The 16,229-nt window shown below is 34.2% G+C and overlaps 1 long non-coding RNA gene across 1 annotated transcript in view; it reads left to right on the forward strand.

The window, feature by feature from the left end:
• LOC150107496 (uncharacterized) overlaps positions 1-10,326 on the forward strand; it is a 99,718-nt gene extending 89,392 nt beyond the window's left edge. Inside the window, exon 3 of the long non-coding RNA XR_016548227.1 lies at positions 10,212-10,326. This is a non-coding gene — a long non-coding RNA (uncharacterized LOC150107496). The remainder of the gene's footprint in view (positions 1-10,211) is intronic.
• The last annotated feature ends 5,903 nt before the right edge of the window (positions 10,327-16,229 follow it).

Raw genomic sequence — 16,229 nt, forward strand, 5'->3', positions numbered from 1 at the left:
TGGCTTTGATCTGTAGGAAACAGAGTGATCCAGAATATCGAACAACACAACAACAACAAAAACTATTTAATTCCCTATTCTAAATATGACTATGCTATGATTGTGACTATAAAAAATAGCAATGTGTTGCATCGAAGAAGAAACTGTAGCAGTCACCTTTAAATACTCCAAACATTTAGTTTTGAAGATCATTACTGAAGCGTGGTTCTTCTTCTTCTTCTTTTTTTTTTTTTTTGAGAAAATAATTCGACTAAACCAGTCCATAACATGTTATGACTGTTCCAATTATTAAACGAGAAAACTACGCGGCAATATTACTGGAATATATCGAATATCCGATTCTCCGTAGCTCAGTCGGTATAGGCGAAGCCCTTTGGTCGGAAAGACGCGGGTTCGATTCCCGTCAATGACGTGAAAAATCTTTATCTGGTTCGTCTCTTTCCACAGAAGGTGAGTTAGTCGGTCTCATAAGAGGAGGGGTTTCTCACCCAAAAATTCGGGTTTTTCGTCCACCAGAAGAGGCAAACAAACCCCATGAACACACCCATCTACAGACATACCGGGAGGCATAGGGCTAACCACCTTATCCTCGATACGGATAGTTTAAAAATAATCTTTTAATTTATAATATCCTTTTTTTATTCATATTTTTCACATGAACACAAGTCATAAAAATGATTAAATTGTCATGATAATGTTGTGATATTATAGTTGTCGGTAGAAGAGAATTGAAATAAAAAAATCATTTCCGATAAATATTAAAAAATGACCTTGTAAATGCTGATGTCTTAGAGCGGCTTTAGGCAGCACCGCATACCTTCTATTTGCAGCTAACTGTTACATCCAGTCCGCCCCTGATTATGACTACAGATGCTTTCTGAATTTTAATAAAGTTCACCAAAGATCATATTTATCTCCTGGTAAATTAGACCAACTTTGGTTACAGAAGCATAGAATCGGTGCGACACCTTAAATAATTAACTACATGCTTGTAACCAGGTGTCACCACGCGGTTTAATTGGGGTAAGTTCACTTCCTGTCTGAGATAATAATCCAGAATTAAATATAAGAAGAGGGCGTAAAAATGTCTATACTTGGGTGTTACGTTGTGTCATTCAGTTTGGTGAATTATCATTTTACCCGTCCAGCCCTAGTCGTAGGAGTCATTCGTTAATAAAAAACAATGGACCTCCCAGACAATCTTTGTCAGAACATGTTTATTTGAAAGGCATTTAGTGTCTGACATTAATTTTGCTGTTTGTTCTATCATCAGTACATGTATCCATTCCACCTATTCAGAATCGATATAACCAGTTTACTATCGGTTTTAGAAGTCAAGGTGGATACGAGTGACTAATTCCTTGCTGATGTAGTGATAGCGCGTTTTTTGGGGGGATAATCATCATTAAAAATCACGTACTATCTTAGAATTCTGAACATTAAAATTTTCAGTGATCGCAGAAGAATTTTGAATAAGTATATTTACACGAAAAGGTGGGTAGTTAAATTACCTGTATGTTTCTGTTTATCTATTCGCTTTTTTCCTACAAGATGGTTATTATATATTTAGATTATATATTGCTATCATCACGGATATAACTCTTATAGGTAGCGCCAAGGTCTAGAAATATTTCTGTTGACTTTAGCTGTTTAATGAAGTAACAAACTTTCTGGGGGGTTAAAAGTTAATCACTGTTCTGAATTCTTCTTTATCATACCATTTGTATTCGAAGACATAATGAGTAAGGCCTTATAAGTTATTATACATTTGTTTCCAGTAATAGTATACAAATATTTGCGTATTTGCTAAAGACCTCATTAAATGGTTTCAATTCATGTAATTAACTCCGTGTTAATCTAATACTCACCCCGGTCTTTTCGGGTGTGCCTGTTTTGCATAGTATGATGTAGACATTATCCAACGGTTTTGCTTATTCACACCAGGTTTCAGAAGGTTTTTTTTTTGTAGAGAACAGTTAATGGTGATTACTTGTTATAAATTGTCACATTCATCTAATAAATTTTAAGAGAAAATCGAAATCGATAGTTTATTCCAAAACTGTTCATTTCATTTGTATAGGGGGGGGGGGAATGAGAGGAGAGAGAGAGAGAATTATGATAATTTATTGTACAACTGGGAAACGTAAAGTAATGGATTTTTAATCATGAAAAACGCCACCAAAATAGGGCTTCTTCAGGTACATCAGTCACTGGCCAAGATTTGTATGTGAGTGGGAGGAACATTCAACCGTAAATTGTTAAGGTAGCTCTTCTCTCGTTTTCCTTTGAATGATCCATTTGATACGACAATCACAACTAATAGGATTACCTAGAAGAAAATATATCATTATTTAATTATAAATTCATTAATCTTTAATTATATAATATAATGGACAACATTTTGTAAAAGCGTATTACTGACAGGAATGCGTTGCAAAAGTAATTGAAGCAAGTGTCTAAGAAATTCAATTTATTTGAGATCACCACCGCAAGTATCATGCGATTGCTATTGATACTTTTGATGTTGTATATGGTCAAATACAGAGAGAACTGTTTAAAATATGCTCCATACCCACCAGGTCTTTCACCCTGCAATTTCACTTCACATTAAAAATAAAATCACGTGACCATCAGATTCCATTTCCTGCATTTCTATTAAAGTAGTCAAAAGAATATTGTTAAAACGACAGTGAAAAGGTAGGCAGGAATGTACCTCTCAGAGCTATACTGCGGTGTAACCCCTGCTTGTAAAATTGCTCTCGAGTAGCGTGACTTTTTAAGGAAGATGCAGAATGACTTAAGATATTGTCAGAATATAATGGTGTGAATAAACGTGGAGAAATGGTGCGCTTACATCTGAGAGCTCATAGATGTATAAAAATCATGGATACCTGAGGGCGAATGAAAACTTATCTTTTCCTGCAATTTACTGTTATGCAGTCCGCGTGGTTAACTTCGCGACTATGCGTGAGGAAGGAGTGTCCTAGGTTCGATTCCCATCGACGATGTTAAGGAGTTTACGGATCTTTCTCAGTCATAGCCAAGTTAGCCAGTCTTGGGCGTGGACAGCAGTATACATAAAAATATAACGGAAAAACTCACGTAGAAAAATTATTTAATGGTATAATTTTCGCCCGTGTGTCACAGGCATCTTCAGTACAATTAGGCACAAAAATTAAACATTAACTGACAATTCCAAAAAGCGCCACCTAAGTAGCTGGTGTAAGATAACTAAAAAGGTCAATAACTTTCCTAAAAAAAAAAAAAAAAAAAAAAAAAAAAAAAAAAAAAAAAAAAAATTAATACAATAAAAAGTTAGGAAAGATTAGCTGATTTGTAAAGTACTATCTCCCATAAAGGGGACAGACGTAAGCCGTCGGATCTGTTTAAGTTAGGAGAATGAAGTAGAGTTTCACATGCTTCTTTATAAAGGCGTTCCATGAGAAACTGACTTTTGTGAAGAACTCTTGTCTTTTTCCAATGAACTCTGTGTCTAGTGAAGATGGCATGTTCTGCAAGTCCAGACTTTTCAGGTTTAAAGTATTCAATATAAGATTGGTGTTCTTCTAGCCGAATGGAGGCAGATCTTCCCGTTTGTCCGAAATAACATAATCCACAAGAGCACGGAATCTGGTAGACACCTGGATGATTGAGATGTGGAAGCTTGTCCTTTGGAGAAGCGAGAAAGGTGGAGATTTTTCTAAAAGGTCGAAAGGCAACAAAAATATTCAGTGGTTTTAAAATTTTTGCTATACGTTCACTGATGCCTTGTATATAAGGGATGGTAATGCGCGTTATTTCCTCTGTGTTTGAAGAGGGAGACATATTAAATCTACTCAAAGTTCTTTTAATGAAGCAATTCTTATAGCCATTAGATAGAAAGGAAGAAGTTATATATCGTATTTCTTTCTGTAAAAGATCGTCTGTAGAACAAAAGGAGTGGGCCCGATGAACCAGTGTTTTAATAGTTCCTGCCTTTTGACTGGGATGGTGATGAGATTCCGCATGGATATAATGGCCTGTATGAGTCTTCTTTCTATAAACTGAGAAATGTAGGTTACCATCTGGTTGGCGAAGAATTAGAAGATCTAAAAAGGCTAACTGCTTATTTGATTCTACTTCTAGGGTAAACTTGATCCTAGGATGAAATGCGTTTAACTTATTGAGAAATTGTTGAAGTTCATCAGAAGATGAACTTCAACAATTTACTCTCCTCTTCAACTAGAAGAACTGATACTTATATAAAAAATACTTTGGATTTTAAAAATAAAATTTCAGATCTTCATTTGGACGTTTCTGATATCATGATCAGTTTAGATGTTGTTTCTTTATTTACAAATGTGCCTCTTTCGGAAAGTATTGAATTACTACAACAGGAATTTCCTTCAGACATTGTAAACTTATTTGATTTTGTAATAAATTCTGGTTATTTTTCTTTTAAAAATAAGTTATATCAACAAATTGAAGGAACAGCAATGGGTAATCCTCTCTCTCCTGCTATCTCCAATTTCTTTATGGAACATTTTGAACAACGTATCTTTGACAATATTTCTCCCAGACCTACTCATTGGTTCAGATATGTCGATGACATTTTTGCTGTATGGAATGGCTCTTCTGATGAACTTCAACAATTTCTCAATAAGTTAAACGCATTTCATCCTAGGATCAAGTTTACCCTAGAAGTAGAATCAAATAAGCAGTTAGCCTTTTTAGATCTTCTAATTCTTCGCCAACCAGATGGTAACCTACATTTCTCAGTTTATAGAAAGAAGACTCATACAGGCCATTATATCCATGCGGAATCTCATCACCATCCCAGTCAAAAGGCAGGAACTATTAAAACACTGGTTCATCGGGCCCACTCCTTTTGTTCTAGAGACGATCTTTTACAGAAAGAAATACGATATATAACTTCTTCCTTTCTATCTAATGGCTATAAGAATTGCTTCATTAAAAGAACTTTGAGTAGATTTAATATGTCTCCCTCTTCAAACACAGAGGAAATAACGCGCATTACCATCCCTTATATACAAGGCATCAGTGAACGTATAGCAAAAATTTTAAAACCACTGAATATTTTTGTTGCCTTTCGACCTTTTAGAAAAATCTCCACCTTTCTCGCTTCTCCAAAGGACAAGCTTCCACATCTCAATCATCCAGGTGTCTACCAGATTCCGTGCTCTTGTGGATTATGTTATTTCGGACAAACGGGAAGATCTGCCTCCATTCGGCTAGAAGAACACCAATCTTATATTGAATACTTTAAACCTGAAAAGTCTGGACTTGCAGAACATGCCATCTTCACTAGACACAGACTTCATTGGAAAAAGACAAGAGTTCTTCACAAAAGTCAGTTTCTCATGGAACGCCTTTATAAAGAAGCATGTGAAACTCTACTTCATTCTCCTAACTTAAACAGATCCGACGGCTTACGTCTGTCCCCTTTATGGGAGATAGTACTTTACAAATCAGCTAATCTTTCCTAACTTTTTATTGTATTAATTTTTTTTTTTTTTTTTTTTTTTTTTTTTTTTTTTTTTAGGAAAGTTATTGACCTTTTTAGTTATCTTACACCAGCTACTTAGGTGGCGCTTTTTGGAATTGTCAGTTAATGTTTAATTTTTGTGCCTAATTGTACTGAAGATGCCTGTGACACACGGGCGAAAATTATACCATTAAATAATTTTTCTACGTGAGTTTTTCCGTTATATTTTTATGTATAGTTATGTCTACTCACGGTTTACCTCTTTTAAAACTTGTGGACAGCAGGGTTCCCCCCACCCCCACCACCACCCAGTATATCTGGGATTTTTCATTCCGCCAGCAGGCAAACCAGCCCCGTGGACACACACAAGGCTTCAGTCATAGGATATAGTACTTAATCCCTCATTAGGAAGGCTCAACCAGTCCTAAGAGGCGGTCGAGGAACGGGGGAAAACCCACACGAATAAATTGAAAAAAAAAAAAAGACTGTTATGCACACATGTACCTTTCCTAGCATCTGTTAATAAAGTATCGTGATCTAGGAAGTGACGATTTCATCATCTGCTACTAGACTGCAACAAGAATTATTTGTGAGTAACGCTTCTCTCCACATTCGTTCAGTATTCTCTCTTGTTTTATAATTATTAGCCTGCAATAAGATCTTTTAAAAACGTCACTTCTTCTTCTTCTTTTTTTTTTTTTTTTCAAAAATGTAAAATAGGAACTGATGCTAGGTTCTTTGCTGGTTTAAATTATTATTCTGATTAGAAATACCGGATACCAAAATGAATTAAATAATAAAAATTGCACGGGTTTAGGAGGAGTATTATCTTTTGGTCATTCAGCTCCTACTTGAAAAAGTATTAACAGCAAGAATTCTAAGATCATTATGAACGCACAGGAAAGTAGTTACCAGGGTCTTGAAAATAACTTGTTTTTTAGAATTAAAGTAGCTGTAAGAGAGAAATGTGTGGATTACTGTTTGAAATAATAAACACTTTTGGAAGAAATCAAGATAATTTGTTGCATTTACTTCTTTTTATTTAGTATATTTCTTTTGATATAAATAAACACTGAATATATGCAGTTAATCCAGGAGATTGACAAAAATTAATAAAGCATGTTAACAATACGTTAGACACTGTTTTTATAGAGATATTTCTGAATTTTTTTTCCTCTCTCTCTCTCTCTCTCTCTCTCTCTCACACACACACACACACGTACACAAAATGTCAATTTTCAATACAGCCGGTTTCTCTACATCTACAGACATGTCTGTAAATGTATTCACAGAGTCTGATTTTTGGAGAAAGAACTCAAACTTTCCGAATAAAAACTCCTACCAGCTCAGTATGGGCCTGGCTTGGCTAACTCCACTTGAAAAAGCGCTTTAAAGATTCTTCGCTTCCTAGACGAGATGCAGCACCTCTCTTTTCAACCAAAGGGCATTTTCCATACCATCTTAGCTAAGGAGGCTTTATTACTGAATACAACTACACTGTTAACATTTTTTGTCATATACGAACTTTAACTATTGGACTGTTTTCATTTATTGGTTGAAGAAACTTTCATCGCTTAAATAAACTGTGAAATTTTGTGATAACGACGAATACCTTGTACAAAAATTGTTTTCGTGTCAAGGAGTATATTGTTATCTTTATCCCATGTGTAATTTGTGGACAATCAAAATGCACTGCGTAACTAGAAACCGGTTATTTTCAGCGAAGGATAAAACATTGGCGGAAGGGAGGACACGAAAAAAGATAGCGAACAGCAAAATTATGTGCCTTTCCTCTATTTATCAAATATGATTTACGGGGGCTTGACATTCTTCCTCTGGCTACTAATATCACAAACACATCATTTCTCAGCGATATGTTTGTGAAAGGAATGATGGATACCATGAAGAAAATTTCATGGTTATTACTAAAACTTATTACTATGACAATGAATAGCTTTAAAAATATGACAAAAAAAAGTCCAGTTACCTTCATTCGGAAAATAATGTCAAAACCAAGTGTGAGAATTCAATTTTCTTTTTATCTTCTGCATAAAGCAGTAAATCAATGTCTGTTATAAAATGTGTATATACAGGAGATATATTTGATAATAATTTCAAATTTAGTCAATGGAATAAAATGATTGTTACCTAGCCAATGTGGTTTAAAAGGTTACAGACTTGCTCGATGCTGAAGACCATTTAGAAGATGGGCATAGGACGAGAGCAAGAAGTTTTTTTGAAAGTATATTATTCTATTACTTAACGTAATATCATCATCTTTTAATGAAGGCCTACGGTGACAAAAAAAATATTCTCCAAAGATTTTTCATCACTGGCATATTGAAAGTGTATCATGCAGGTTTTCAATATCTCATGGAGGATGGTGTCATAGAAGAAAATTATAAACTAAATTGGGACAGAATTAAAATACACCTAGGATAAGGAAATTATTTTTAAGGGAATAAGTGTAGTTGTAGGTATTGCACAGTTGAATGAGGATAAGGACTGTAGCCTGGAATAGTTCGTTTTGATCATAATTCATTGTATGACTAACAGTTGATATTGGATTATTTAGGAGATTGAGCGCTAACAAGAGAAATAACTTGACAAAGAGTTAAACAGTTCCATGAGGAGTTATTCGTTTGTTTTGCATGTGAGGAAGAAAGGAAGTGGAGGGGAAGATTCCAACTGACGGATAATTCATTTTCATTTGGAAAGTGCCGTTATAAATATTTACGGCATCCCAGAAGTGGATTAGAATGTTAGTAGTAAATCCAGTTGGAAAAGACATGTCATTCTTCCATATAGACTACAGAGTCGCTTTTCTGGTGGAGAAAGAGAGAGAGAGAGAGACTTTTCGAAGTTCCATGTGTGGAACTTCGAAATTCTGCCTACATTATCCATGGAAATCTGAAGTGGCATGATTTCAAGCCACTTCAGACTTCCAATGAGCAGGGTGGTGATCTCCATCTAAAGACATTCTCAAATATTTATTACCATAGATAAATTTGAATCTATCGTCTATTGTTTTTTTGGAGTCGAGACTCTCTCTCTTTATACGTATATAGCGTGAGAGAGAGAAGAAAATAATATAATAAAAAGGAAAAATTATGACCACGTACTATGCTCCCTGTTTCGTATTTGTTAACATTTTTGTCATCTACACATATTCGTTCCTTTATAGATTTATCTTATCGTATCTGCGAAAACTCAGCACTCAGAAATTACTATCTTCACACTATATACATTCTTTTCCAAATAATTAAACGACTGCTTAATTCATTCACTTAATACTCTCCTTGAATATTATTTTTGATTTGAAAGCTATATAAAATATTATGTTTTCCTTGTAAAAGTTTTATATTATCTCAGTATTGTGTGGATGAGTAATGTACTCAAGAGGAACGTACAGTTCTATATCAGTACATCTATAGTATAACAGCGATTGACTGATAGTTTTTACAATAACGGCCGCCTTTGTAGGCTTCGGAATTTTTCTACCATCAGCACGTTTCATGAGAGAGAGAGAGAAACTAGCGATCTCAGTTATAACGGAGATCGTTTGCTTAGGACTTTTCTCTGATAGTAAACAAACTACTTAACGTTCTTCATTACTATCTGCTACTATCTTCTAGTAAATTTATATACAAATTCCATAAACTCCAGATCATTAGTGAACCTAATGCTAGCAAAATGAGCTGTACGGAAATTCCAAGAGACCCACTGGAAACTTTTTGTTCCTGCCTAAACATATCTACCAGCAGTAAGCATAGCAGACTATACAAAATACCTGGCACGATAAGATTGAGGGTAGTAGGCCGTGTAGCTCAGTGGATGTGGTGTTTGCACTTCTCAGCGCTTAACCGTCCGAAGATAAACTTCGAGTTCAAGTCTAGTCACCAACTAGAGAAACTTCTACTAAGCCTTTGTCGGCCTGGTTGGCCGAGTGGTTAGCTTATCCGCTCTCCAGCCAAAAGACTGCTGGTTCGAATCCCACCATGGGCATGGATGTTTGCGATTGTCTGTGGAAATATTAGTGGTGGCGGTAGATGGCGTTAGTGTAGTTGCGGTTAATTGTAGAGTAGGTGCCCTCCATTGGTGAGTCTTTGGACTCCCTGGAGGTGTCACGTAATAATAATAATAATAACAACTCATGCAAGGTTTTCCCAAGAGTTCCAATCTCTTCGAAATCTGAAAGATTTGTTGTGAAGATGCTGTTTTCTGAAATGATAAACATGCTGGAGGATTTCTTGTTCTAAATCCTCCCTCATGTACTGATCTTCACCTCATATATTTCTCCTAAAGAGATCCACTGGAAACATGCTGTGAATGCCTAAAGCCCTGTAATAACACTACTAAACATAGTGGGCTATAACAAAGTACCTGGCACAATCAGATAACATTTCATGACATCGTCATTACTCTATTTTCTGAAATGATCGTCATACTAGATTTCTTGTCTATCTGATATATTAGTCTTCACAGACTTCTATATCTTCAGTATTGTATTGAGCAAAGCACAAGAAAAATTAAAAAAATTTATGGAAAAACAGAAATAAATAAGAATGATCTGAACCCTATAAAAAGTAGCGGGAAAATAGCCACATAATTGGTTATATATTCTGCCTAGATTAATTGTCGTACTCTCGATATGCATTAATATCAATATATTTGAAACACTTGAAAATTCTGGAATTCTAAACGTTTATTTTTTAAACACCTTTAGAAACAAAAAAAATAGACTTTCCTGCCTACATTATCTATGGAATAAATCCTTGAGCTCTTTATATCATGAATGGTGCTGATTGCTGCTGTCCCTTCTACAAACAGAGCATTTTCACAGAAGAATACAATACTGAAGATCAAGACGAGAATTTCATTACAGCATAAGTAAGGTAAAGTTAAAATTAGCAATAATTTTGATCAAAAGATTTGAAATTGTAATCTGAATTGAAAACATTTATTTCAGTGTATTTCTTAATATAACACGACTTCAAGCCAAATCTAAGAAACCATTCAAGGTAATTCCAATCATATAACACAGAGTACACAATTTATGAAGTCTGAAAAAAAAAGTAAGTAATTCAAGTATGCTGAGTACCGAGATGACAACTTTGTTCTCTAGTACACTAACAGATTATTCAGAAAATGTCATCACTCCTTTATACATTTACAATAAAATCTCATCTTTAAAATAATATTTTATTTTATTATTTTTTGCGGTGGTAAAGGCCATACGTTACGGAATTGTTGTCTAGGTTGTTTGCGATAAACTTAATGAGAAGGTAAACCAGTAGGTTTTCCTTCTCATTAAGTGCATGTATAAGTGATCTCGGAATATCACTGGGATCCTATTCCAAGGCATCCTCTTTTCTATTTGAATATTTTTATTTGTAAATTTATTATACAATATAACGACTACCATTTCGCTATTGTTAATTTTGATTGTATACTTCTTTTCATACATAACTATGATTTTACAAACTTTCTTAAAGAAAAAATCACACATTAATGGTGGATTATTCTCAAAATTCACCAAATTAATAATTATTCTTGCATTTTATGGAAATCGAATAGAAAAGATTATTGGACTTAGAACTTCTGTGAGTATCGTATATCTATTGAAGGTTATCTTTTTTAGAATATTATTAACTTATAATTTGAATATTTTGAAGATATACATCTGAAAGTCAACTGGCGACTCAGGACAGAGTTGCCGTCAGTGCAGTTTTACAACTCATAAAACTATTTCAGAAGATATTTTCTATTCTGTATAAATATAACAACCGAATAGCAATTCTAAATATATAAATATTAAGTTAAATTCACAATAAACCATTATTGTATCAAGCACAGTTTATTGCCAGACTAGTTAAAGAATTACAATTTGATTGATCATGTTCAATTTACTTTTTTTCAAGTTCAAGATGAACCTTTTCTCAAAACAAATCTCAACTTTACGTGATATTTAATTCTGAATTTTTTACAAGGAATCTCACCCATATAATTCCATTCAGTTTGTCAAAAGCGTTTCAGAAAGTGATTGATTATCACTATTTTATTTTATATTTTACATACTTGTTGCGTATTTTTTCTGGTTTAGTAACAATCAAGAAATTGCTTGTATTCCCTGAAGCACAGCATTAAGCTCGAGGGCACATTTTTGCATCGTTCTTCGGAGGATGGATTGAACTAAAACAGCAAAGAAATAAAACATCCTGTAACAACTTTAAAAGGAATGCTGTCCGAATATTTCGCACGAGTGGCACTGCCACTGCTGACGTGTCAAGCTATAAATTACTGAACGAAGTTTATAATTCTTCCATATCTTTCCCCAATCTTCAGAGAAGAGTTGATTTATTGGTGTGACGGTGTCAGTCAGATAAGAAAAACAGGTTTCTTGCAATCGACTTATTGGATGAATGGCTTACATCGGAAGTCTGGGGGGAATAGTTTGGCAGATGGCAGCAGTCATCCTAGCAAACAACGTAACTAAAGCAACGACACATTAAAAAAAAACAGTTGTCAACAAAATACATTCAATTTGTTGGTAGTAAATAAAAAAAAACCACCTGACTGATTGAGTTATATGGAGGTAATGATTCTCAACAAATATTGTGTTTCTTGCATATAAATACTTATGTCGGTATTTGTCCCATCAGATCAGTATTATTCTTAAATTACTTTTCCTTACATACTGTATTCATCTTTTAGGAAAGCATACTCTCTGAGCGCTAATGCATATATATAATTATCTTTATGTGGACCATAATAATTAACTGGCATTGGTCGGCTAAAAAGATGTAGTTGGAATGTCAACGTATAGCGTTGCCATGCTTTTTGGAACCTCGAAACTGGAACAGGAAATAATTATAAAGACTATAAGCACACTTGCATTTTCTTAAACGTATGGCTAGTTCATATTGCCACTTATATTCAAGGTAATAAAAGATTACAAGTAATTGCTTCCTATTTTGTGTGATCAAGAGACCGAATTTTCAAATCTCAGGTGTGGGTGATAGGATTTTTTTCTAGAAGCAGGTCTTTCTAGCCTTAAAAAGACAATGTACTAAAAATGCACGTTAGACATATCTGACGCATATGATCACGTGTTGTGCATATGAATTGTCTATACCTTGAACCAAATCAAGGAAAAAAGAAATCATCTCCTCTAAAGATAAACAAATTTATCGTTACCACGGTTGGAATAAATCTAGAATCTGTTGGCAGATTCTAGATTTATTCTAGAATTTTATTCAAGAATTTTATTCAAAAATTTATTCAAGAAGGGCTATGAAAAAGTTCCTCTGGCCAATTATCAGTAGATTCTATAGACTTCGACGAAGCTATGTAATAACTAATTAATACACAGACCAATTAATATACTACGCACAAATCATATAGTATAGTGAGCATGTACTATGAAAAGTATCTTTTAATTACCAAATGATATCATAATGGTTGATTCTGAATTTGTTCACTGGTGAAATAATGAAATTATTCCAATCATCAAGGAAATTAGTAGCTTGTTGATTTTGTTTTTCTTAGGGTATCATAAATTAATTTTAAATTAGACTTAACCGAACTTATTTAAACTATATTATTGATATACAGAGATATAAGTTAATTTTATGTAGTTAAAATGCATGCATACATTTGATATTCTGTTCATGGAAAGAAAATTACTTACAATTCTAAAGTATAACTTATTCAATGTGTAACTTCTGTTCGGGGTATTTTCTGAATTTTTTTTATTTTATTCAGAATCGCAAGTTCTGCGGAACATTCAGGGAAGTCTCACTTTTCATCCACTTCTGCTATTAATGCATGCATTAAATGAGTAATTATCAGTTGAAATTTCAAATGATCATCTGCATGATTTTCTTATGACATGGAATTGATTATTAATAGTATGAACAATGACAGACCTATATCAAATGAGTGGAAGTCATTCATTTATTTGTTCGGTTATGAATTGAACAATTTGCAATGCAGGTCAGTGGCAAGAGCAATACAGAAAGTGTAGGCTGACAGACCACCCGTAAATAACCCCAGGAAATCAGCCACCCCGCCACCTCGAGGTTGGCGCCCCCTAAATAACCTTCAGGGAACCATGATTGCTGTTGCATATCGAATAATCAGATGGACGTGACTCCTCTCATACGGGAGGAAACGGGTTTTTTTTCCTCTACATAGCATCCCATGTATAAGTTGAAAGTAGAATATCATACTGTTCATGCGCGTACGAATATGAATATCATATGGTTTTATTGGCAACCTAGATAGACCGTACACAGGGAGTATGCCAAGACAAGAAAAATACCTGGTGTCAGCCTCAAAATAATTTTATAAGTTGAATGATTTCTATTAAGATTTTTTTTTTTTTTATGCTAGCGCTAGTTTTTTACGTAAGTATATGAAAATGTCATTGAGATCTCTCTGATCAGGTCATCAAGTTCTCGTTTTTTTTTTTTATTCTGTTTGCACTTGCCATTTCTTTACATTACACTTACGTTTTTCAATTCATTTCATGTATTATTCTCATTTTCTTCTCTTTCTTCTTGGCTAAGTTGTCCCGTAAAATCTAAGTTTCTTCCTCTTTATCGTTTTCATTCTAATCAATGTTCGACCTCTAATGTAACAAACTTCACAGCAAAATCTTCTACATCTCTTTGACTTTTTTCGCAGATAATCTTGTTGGTGTACTATTTAAATCAGCCTCTAGGTTTATAACAGTTTTGAAAACATTTGGTCGTTTGTAAATTGTATTATTCTTCAGCTTGGTAGTGTCCAGTTTCCTTCAGTTCTTATCTGAAGGAAAGTGGGTTTATCGGCAAACCGTAAAATGCCCCGATATCGGGTTAGTGTTGCCAAATGAAAAGTATTAAAAACAGCTAAATCTTAAAAAAAAGAGCTAAAAAGGAGTTAAAAATAAAAATTTGAAGCTAAAATTTTAAAAGTAGTAGCTGATACTTTTAAGTTACTTACTGTATTCAAGTTGAAGTGATACTTGCATATAAGTGGCTAAATACATCTTCCATGTGGTCTTCTGCACTTAATTCATCCACCTTTTCACTTAGATTTTCAGCTTTATTATATGTGGCTATCGTTCCAATATTACTCAGTGTAGATGCTGGTAAATGATAGCATGTACAGCACTTGTTGTTACGCCTTAGGCCATATTTGACTGACAAAATTGCTGTCAGCATTGGCAATTCCATTTTGTTTCTTAATTTAGTTTTAACTACATTCATGGAACTAAAAATTCGTTCATTTTCCGCATTAGAATTTGGCAGTATTAATAAATTTATTGCACACTGAGCAATTTCTTTAAATGGATTCATTCCAGATGCATCTTTATATCCTCTTATTTCAGTCCAGAATAGCTCAGTGTTTTCTATATTTGTCCATTTATTTAAGTAGATAGTATTATACTGGTATTCAGCAGTAGCAACATCTTTTTCTGTTTTCAGCATTATTTCTAAGATGGGAGTAACAGGTTCTTTTATGTGTTTTAGGGTATTGTCAAGAGAAAAATAAGACATCATTCTTAAAATATTCAAGTGTTCAGGCAACCTTTGCTTAAGCTGTTTGAAGAGACCAAGAAGAAACTGTCTTGCTCTACTTCTAAGATTTCGCTCATAATTTTGCGTTATTTTCTTTTGTATCATCAACTCTGAAATTTTTCTTTCAAATCTGTAACCAAGATTTGGACCGGGTTCCAAATAGTCATCAATCTCTGATTCTAGAGGGCCGACTGTGGATGATGGTAGCACTAACATATTAGCAATAGAGCGAATCAAACGAGAAAGGTCTTCAAATAATCTCATCTTATCTGCACTGTTAGATGTGAAAAGTTTGTTAACTTTCTGAACTTGAACAGGATGCAAAAATAAAAGGTACAACAGATTCCTTTCATCATTGTACATTTCCCACAAAATTTGAGCTTTGTAATATTTCTCAGCCACACTCACGACTTCGAAGTGAGTTTTTAATTCCAACCACTGGCTGAGAATTCTGTCTAATGCAGGTTTAATGGAGAGCCTCCTTGTTGCACAATTGCTTACAATTTTCAGAGGAGCATAATTTTTGTTGATAGTTTGATACAGCTCTTTGTATGCTGCTTGTCTTGAAGAAGAATGTGAAAACCACTTATGTTTCGGCAACTAATAATTCTAGTTTTCTTGAGAGAGATTCTGCACAGCTGTGAAACATTGTTAGTTGTAATGAATGGCATACAAACTAATTAAAATTAAGGAGGAAATATATGCCTTCAGTTGTTCATAAACGCCATTATTGACATCAACCATAACATTGGCATTGTCTGTACCAATTGCAATGAGATTTTTAATGTCCAGTTTCTTGGTCAAGAGCTCTTTTTTCAGTGCAGCCACAATACCACTAGCGTCACAGTTTTCTAGAACCACCATGCTCAGAAATGTATGCATAATTTTGTTGCATTTCCTTCTATAATAAATGATGGCCATTCCTAAAAGCTTATTCACTGTGATATCATTCGATTCGTCTATTAACAAGCTGAAATTTTCATCTCCAATGTCCGCAATTAGACCTTCAAAATGCTCACTTAGAATATTCTTTACAATTGCAGAGCACTTAGTTCGGTGCATTTTTACCTTTGGCATAATTTGACTGGGATGATATTTTTGCAAAGATCTACTAGATGATCGCAACTGTTGAATGATGAGTGACAACAAAGAAATAATGCTAACCTACCTTCAAAGTT

The sequence above is a fragment of the Typopeltis vanoorti genome, chromosome 4, assembly GCF_054136105.1.
Source record: "Typopeltis vanoorti isolate ZY-2024b chromosome 4, IOZ_Tvanoo_1.0, whole genome shotgun sequence".
Taxonomy (NCBI): domain Eukaryota; kingdom Metazoa; phylum Arthropoda; class Arachnida; order Uropygi; family Thelyphonidae; genus Typopeltis; species Typopeltis vanoorti.